The sequence below is a fragment of the Colobus angolensis genome, unplaced genomic scaffold (assembly GCF_000951035.1).
Source record: "Colobus angolensis palliatus isolate OR3802 unplaced genomic scaffold, Cang.pa_1.0 Scaffold264, whole genome shotgun sequence".
NCBI classification, from domain to species: domain Eukaryota; kingdom Metazoa; phylum Chordata; class Mammalia; order Primates; family Cercopithecidae; genus Colobus; species Colobus angolensis.
Window position 1 is genome coordinate 1,989,078 of NW_012115866.1, and position 8,179 is coordinate 1,997,256.

The window sequence follows — 8,179 nt, forward strand, 5'->3', positions numbered from 1 at the left end:
TATACACACACACATACACACACACACACGCACATATATTCTCTTTACCCAACTTCTTCCTCTTTTAGCTGCTGTCCTGTTTCTTTGCTCTCCTCTAGGAAAAAAAAAAAAAAGAAAAAAAATTCCTCAAAAAATAAAGATGCCATTCCTGTGTGATTCCGTCCTGCGCAGCTGTTCTCTTGAGCAGTGTTTGTTTATATCAGGCCACCTTCTGTCCCACCTAAGTGTGTGCTGCCACCCGAAGGAAGATTTGACAGGCATGTACGTGGACACAAGCCCCCTGAGGCCCCAGAACTATCTTTTTGGTTGTGAACTAAAGGCTGACAAAGATTACCCCTTTAAGGTGGATAATGATGAAAGTGAACACCAGTTATTTTTAACAACAGTCAGTTTAGGGCCTGGTGCAAAGGATGAATTGGACTTTGTTGAAGCAGAAGCAATGAATTAGGAAGGCAATCCAATTAAAGTAACACTGGCAGCCTTGAAAATGTCTGTACAGCCAACGGTTTCCCTTGGAGGCTTTGAAATAACACCACTAGTGATCTTACGGTTGAAGTGTGGTTCAGGGCCAGTGCATATTAGTGGACATCTCTTAGCAGTTGTGGAGGAAGATGCAGAGTCACAAGATGAAGAAGAAGAGGATGTGAGACTCTTAAGTATATCTGGAAAGCAGTCTGCCCCTGGAAGTAGTAGCAAGGTTCCACAGAAAAAAGTAAAACGTGCTGCTGATAAAGATGATGGTGATGATAAAGACGATGATGATGACAATGATTCTGATGATAAGGAAACTGAAGAAAAAGCACCAGTGAAGAAATCTGTACAAGATACTCCAGCCAAAAAATGCACAAAAGTCAGATCAGAATGGAAAAGACTCAAAACCATCATCAACACCAAGAACAAAAGGACAAGAATTTTTCATAAAACAGGAAAAAAACTCCTAAAACACCAAAAGGACCTAGTTCTGTAGAAGACATTAAAGCAAAAATGCAAGCAAATGTAGAGAAAGGTGGTTCTCTTCCCAAAATGGAAGCCAAGTTCTTCAATTATGTGAAGAATTGCTTCTGGAGGATTTACCAGGAGGCTATTCAAGATCTCTGGCAGTGGAGGAAGTCTCTTTAAGAAAATAGTTTAAACAATTTGTCAAAAATGTTCTGTCTTAGTTCATTTCTGTAACAGTTGATATCTGGCTGTTCTTTTTATAATGCAGAGTGAGAACTTTCCCTACCATGTTTGATAAATGTTGTCTAGGTTTCATTGCCAAGAATGTGTTGTCCAAAATGCCTGTTTAGTTTTAAAAGATGGAACTCCACTCTTTGCTTGGTTTTAAGTATGTATGGAATGTTATGATCGGACATAGCAGTAGCAGTGGTTAGACATGGAAATGGTGGGGAGACAAAATTATACATGTGAAATAAAACTCAGTATTTTAATAAAGTTAAAAATAAAAATAAAGATGCCTTTGTTTGTTGTTTCTGGTTCAATATTCTGTGGTCAACCCTTGGTGCTCATCTTGCTTGCTGCATCTGCAATACTCAGTGCAGCACACCGATCACTGTTTCCTCCAAAACATAGCTTCCTAGACACCAAAATCTTGACTTTCTTCCCACTTCTCTGTTTCCCTCGCAGTGCTTTCTCAGTCTTATTTGTAATTTACCCCTTTTCCTGGACATGTCAATGTTGGAGGGCCCCAAGGCTCAGTCCTTGGACCTTGTCCTTTCTCCTTCCCATCCAGTTCCAAGGACATAATACCACCCTCTCACTTATGACTATCAAATTTCCATCTCCAGTTCAACCTCTCACCCAAAGTCCAGACTCATAGATCCAACCCTTACTATCAGACATTCACTTGCACATCTAATAGATATATTACACACAACATGTCCACAACCAAATTCCTGGTCCTCCCCTCAAAGCCTGTTTTAACTTCAGCTTCCCCTATTTTCATGATGGCATCTCCATCTTCCAGGTACTCAGGCCAAAAAATGTGTCATCCTCTTCTCTCTCCTTTGCTCATACCCAGTAGTCAATTCATCAGGAAACCAAGTTGATTCTACCTTCAAGACATACCCAGGACCTAATCACTTCCCACTGCCTCCTGACTGCTCCCCTGGTTCAGATTACTATGATAGCCTTCCAGCTGGTTCTGGTTTCTACCTTTGACCCCACAACATTCTATTTGTAACAGAGCAACTTAACTAATTCTTTTAAAATTTTAAGTGAAATGACATCAATCCTCTGCCCAGAACTCTATGTGGCTCCCCATTTCTCTCAGAGTGAGATATGATGTTTGGTAGCCTACATCTATGTGGTCTGGCCCCCTTATTTCCTCTGGACTTCACTTGCCCCCTGGTCTACTGACTCCAGCCACACTGGCCTCCTTCTACTCCCAGGATAGTGCCAGGCATGCTCCAGCATTGGGGTCTTTCACTGGCTATTCCTTCTACCTGAAACACTCCTCCCAGATATCTCCCTCTCCTGTGCCCTCTCCTACTTCAAGTCTCTGCTCAGACCTCACCTTCCAGACAATTCTCAGCCCATTCTGGGCAATCTTGAAACTCCTCCCCACTCCCGCCCTGGAGACTTCTGTTCCTTCCTACCGTGCTTTATATGTTTCTTTCTTCTGCTGTGCATATCCCTTTAAACATGCAATTAATGTATTTATTTATTACATTCACACCTGGAGTCTCTCTCTTGCACTACAAGTTAAATTCCAGAAGGAGAGGGGTTTTGCTTTTTTGCTTATGTAGATGCCAAGCTCTTGAAACAGTGCTAATACAGAGACCAATATATGCTCTTCAATGAAAAAATGAAGCACACGGAACTGCATGGTCAAACCTCCTTAAACCCTTTAACCTGCTACGTCTTATACTTTTATGATTTAACCCGATACATTTCTTTCCTCCATTAAGAACAGATTTTTGTTCTTCTGATCAACACTACACCACCCAATGAAGGGTCTTTTAATTTATTCACCCAACCAGCCTTCAAATGTAATCAGGACCTATCAGATGAAGAGGTAGACTTGTTTTAAAAAGCAGCATAGCATGAGCAATCCATTCTTAAATCAGAGGCTTGTAAGCAGTAGGCGTTATAGTCAGGAATACAAAAGCCAAAAATGAAACAGTTGTCGCTCAAATGCCTGTTGAAGATCCCCAGAGTGATCTTTAAGTAGAACAAAAACAAAACTGAAACAAAACAAAACCAACAGTCATTAAAAAAAAATAGGTCATCTCTCCTAATTCCTGCTCAGCTTCTAAGGAATTAGACTCAGCTCTTAACATTCAACTTTTTCTTTCCCCTCTAGACCTTGTGGGCTTATTTTCTCTCTTACGGATTTATTTCAAGCAAAAGTAACAACCATAACCATCTGTTGCATAAAAATAAGAATTACACTTTTAACCAAAAGGCAACTTGCTATTGCTGAGATTTGCCACTTGTCCCATGTAGCAAAGATCCCAAGTGCAGCAAAATAACGAGCAACTCCAGGTCTACTTAAACACCCTTCTTTTTATGCTACTCATGCACTGGCATCAACTGTCAGGCCTCCAGCCCAGACCACATTCATGACTAGAAACTCAGAAGCAATACTCCGGTGATGTTCCCTGTAATCCAAGCAGTTTCTTTGAGTGTGGCCAGTTTATAACTTCTGCATAACTTGGAAGCAATGGAGGACTCTTCCAAGGACTCTTCATTGGTTTATTTCTTATGATATATTTGCCTTTCCACTTGTAATCACTTACAGTTAAGGAAGGGGTAATAAATTCAGCTAATGTCAAGATTTAGACAATGGCAAGAGTCTAATGTTGGCCACCATCTGCAACGTTTATGGTGTCACAATGGGCAGAGGAAGACAAAGGAACCGAGATTGCAAATACACTACATGAGTCAGGAAGGTCTGGAAAAGCCACATCTTTCTTTCTTTATTATTATTGCTGTTGTTAATCCATTAAGTGATTGATTTTTATTGGGTTATATTTCCAGTATCCCTTTCAGCTGAGTATAAGGCCATTTTCTTGGTTACCAGGGCAAGTTTGTGCATGTGTGGGTGTGTTGATAATTCATATCATATCGTGTAGACTATGCAAATAAAACATGGGTCAGCCTCTTTCCTAAGTCCTCTAGCTCAAACAAGAGCAACTTCCATCTCAGCATATTACTCCCTGCTGTCAGTGTCAGTCTCAAAACATTATCATGACAGAAAACCAAAAGACTTCATGAATAGCTCTTTGAGCTGCTTCACACTCCCTGGAGTTTCAGTCTGGGTGAAGCATTGCTTCTCACTGAAGATATTGTAACAGTTTAGCAAAATCTAGCAAGTCAAATTCTTTCCAAAGGCAAAATGTGGATTCATCTTAGCCTGTTTCTATCTAAACTGACAGATTTGCCCATGAAAATCACTTGAGATATCTTTATATGGAGAGGGAGGAACTATCTTTTGTTCCTTAATAGCTCTTAAGAGCAAATAATACTTGAGTTTGCTCTTCCTGAGAAAAAGGGGAAGAAAAGATCAAGAAAGTGAAGGCAGTAAAAGAAGCAAGAAATAATCAAAAAACTGATAACTATATTTCCTGTAATGATCAGCTATTACCTAACAAGAAACATGGCTTTCTTTTCTACTCTACTCTTAACCAATGGCTGGCTTGTATTTGGTGACTCCTAGGGCTCAAGTAGGCCATGCGACAGTGGACAGTGGCCCTCAAGCTGCTGCAGTGCAGGGTGTGTCCGAGGATGGTTCACAGGGAATGCCGTGGGCACATGGTTTCTGCACAATAGCAGAGGTTGTTCTCTATTGCAAGTATCTCAAATTCCTCCCACTGTCACAACTGGTTTGAGAGACTCAGAACATGGCACAAGGACAGTTGTCATTGCTGTGTGTAACCAATAGCCACAGCCAAAACAAACTAAAGGAGATGCTGTAAACCCTTTCAAAATTTCAATTGGTAAGGGTTTCTATTTATAGTGCTGAGCAGTTTTGGATGGAGAGAGAATTCTCTCCAATTGGCACTGGCCAGTCCAGAACAGTGGTGTGGGTATGAAATTTGTGTGGGTTGGTGGATGCTATAAGACCTAGAAGACCAAAGGTGATCTAACTTGGCACAGAAATACTTCCTCTGCAATCTGTCTCTTTATATGCTTTCTTTTGAGAAGAGGGCCTCTTGTCCTACTAAGGCTTCCAATAATTGGCCCATCTTAAGCACCCAGTATGAATTCTGTTTTGTAATAGTGATTTTCCTCCCCATCCTACAGAAACACCATGCTGAGCCTCCTTGTGCCCCACCATCTGTAATTCCCTCCTGCCTGTTCAAATCTCCCCTGTCCTTCAAGGCCCAGGTGAAGACCCTTCTTTCCCATAAAGCTTTACAGATGACTTCAGCCCACACTGATCTCTGAGTCATATGGCACTCGGAGTCTGAGTCATATAATTTGCCACTTGATTACACATTATTTGATACTATCCTATAATTCTGGGTGGAATTACAGGATAATTTGTTGGTTTGTCCCCCAGTAAAACTGTACTCTGCTCAAAGTCAGAGATTGAAACTTTTACTTTTTTGCACCCCCACTGTTGCTGGCAGAGCCATGGACACATGGTAGACAGTCAATAAAAGACTAATTGGATTGTTCCCAAGTTGCAAATCAGTGCATACATTAAGAAGGCTAAGCCAAATAAACTCCCTTCATTAAAGTCTTCTAAATTACACATAGATCTAAAATTATAAAAAGCAAGGCAAATAACAGAGGTAAGTCACTGAAGGATAAAAATTATTTCAGCAATAACCTCAAGTTGCAGAGACAATGTAGTTACAGGAACAAGGGAGGGAGGCAGGGCAAGATTTGATTCCAAATTGACCTTTTTGATGTATTCAAAGGATATTGAGGGAAAGCTAAGGATGACAGCAGATAATAAGCGAGGTGCTACCTTCCAAAGTGGAAGGATGGCAGGAAAAACAAGCACTAATTGTGAGAGAAGGAGTATACAGGAGAGCATTTCCTGAGGGACAGGGAGATTAGAACTCCATGCACAGGGCAGTGAGAACTACATTCCATTCTGACAGCCTGCTTAGCCAAGAGATGCAGATAAATTAATAGATATGTGGAGGTGAACAAAACGATCCCATTGACTGGGAAATTCACAAAGTATAAAAGGGGTCCTAAAAAGCCCAGTTATAGAATCTCTCATGATCCACACTGACCACTCTCTGAATCAAACCAGGCTCCTCTTTTGCCTGGAACCATGGACAGTGTCTTTAGCACCTACAATGTGCCTAGCACTTTACACACACCACGTCCAAGCTGCACAACAACTTAACATAATGTTAGCAGTGTCGCTTGTATTTTACCGATGAATATATAAAGGCTCAGAAAATCAAAGTTATTTGCTTATTCATCCATTCAACGAACATTTATTAAAATATTTTGTCTCAATAATACTTCAATTGAAAAGACTATTTAAACTACCCCAGGAAATATGAAGTATGTGGAAACAATGGAAGACGTTTCTTACTTCTTATTTAAATTACAAAAGCAAAGCATTAAAGGCTTCTAGGAGTAGGGCAGATGGAGAAGACACAGGTTCCCCCCTTTCCATGAGAAACAGAAATTATGGGCAAAGGGTAGCAACAAATTGTAAAACTGAGCCTGGAAAGAAAACAAGAAAGAGAAACCCCAAGTTTCCAGAAATAGGAAATGATCTCAAAGCCAAATGACTGCAGTAAATGGGAGTTCACTGACCATGCCTCCTGTAGGTACTATGCCCAAACATCAAATCTAGGAGTTAGGGTTCTGACACTCGAGTGAGGTGTCACACCTAGGAGTTGGAAGTTAGGTATAAGCCCCTGCATGGAGGCTGGAGCTATGAAGAGCTACTCCATCCTCCAATCAAAGCAACAAAACTGTGTTCCTATGTAGGGAAAAAGAGCAAGAAAACTTGTCCTTCTGAGGTCATGGATGGGAAACAAAAAGAAATGGAAGCTCAGAAACTAGAGATGCATGGTCAGAAGTTATTCCACCCACTTTATAAAGAAACCTTCCTGCTAAGAAAGGAATACCTAGCTAGCCCAGACCAGTAATACTCTTAAAACCCTTGTGAATGCAAAACCAAAATCCCACTGCAAACACATCTCCACCACCCACTATGAAACAAACCCTACTGGAGATGAAATAACAATAAAAAGTATAAATCCAATGCGAACACGAAATATAACAAGGGTGAGTTTGCAAGGGCATCAAACGGAAAACTGGAGCTAACAGGACAATTTGAAAAAGACTACAAAATAAACAAGAGAATGAAGGAGATGGGAGAAGCAATCAGAACTATAGTGAAAGAATGGATCAGAATTTTATAAAAGACATATTTTAAAGAGAATTAAGAGGAGATTTAGAAATGAAAAATGTAACCATCGCAATTAAAAACCCAATGCACATTCCATAAGCAGATTAGACAGTGGGTGACAAATTCAGTAAACCAGAAGAAAGCACTAAAAAAACACTCCAAATACAGTAGTGAGAAAAAAATGGAAATTATAAAAGAGCTCTTAAAAAACATGGAGAATAAAATGACGAAATCAAATGCACACCTGATACCAGTTCTGGAAGTAGACATTGAAAAAAAAGGCAGAAGCATTATTCAACAAAAATGGTCAAAACTGTTCACAAGAAGAGACATAGTTCTTTGAACGACACACAGAATCATCAGCAGAAAAATATAAGTTAACTCGAGCAACATTATATTGAAAGTGCAAAATATCAAAGACCAAAAAACTCTTAAAAGCAACCAAAGGATTCGGTTTGCCAGTATTTTACTGAGGATTTTTGTACCAATGTTCATCAGGTATATTGGTCTAAAATTCTCTTTTTTTGTTGTATCTCAGTCAGGCTTTGATATCAGGATGATGTTGGCCTCGTAAAATGAGTTAGGGAGGATTCCCTCTTTCTTTATTGATTGGAATAGTTTCAGAAGGAATGGTACCAACTCCTCCTTGTACCTCTGGTAGAATTCGGCTGTGAATCCGTCTGGTCCTGGACTTTTTTTGGTTGATAGGCTATTAATTATTGCCTCAATTTCAGATTCTGCTATTGGTCTATTCAGGGATTCAACTTCTTCCTGGTTTAGTCTTGGGAGAGTGTAACTGTCCAGGAAATTATCCATTTCTTCTAGGTTTTCTAGTTTATTTGCATA

The 8,179-nt window shown here is 40.0% G+C and overlaps 1 pseudogene; it reads left to right on the plus strand.

Annotated features, from left to right (window-relative positions):
* Positions 1-139: 139 nt before the first annotated feature.
* LOC105515602 lies at positions 140-1,127 on the plus strand (annotated as a pseudogene).
* Positions 1,128-8,179: the final 7,052 nt, after the last annotated feature.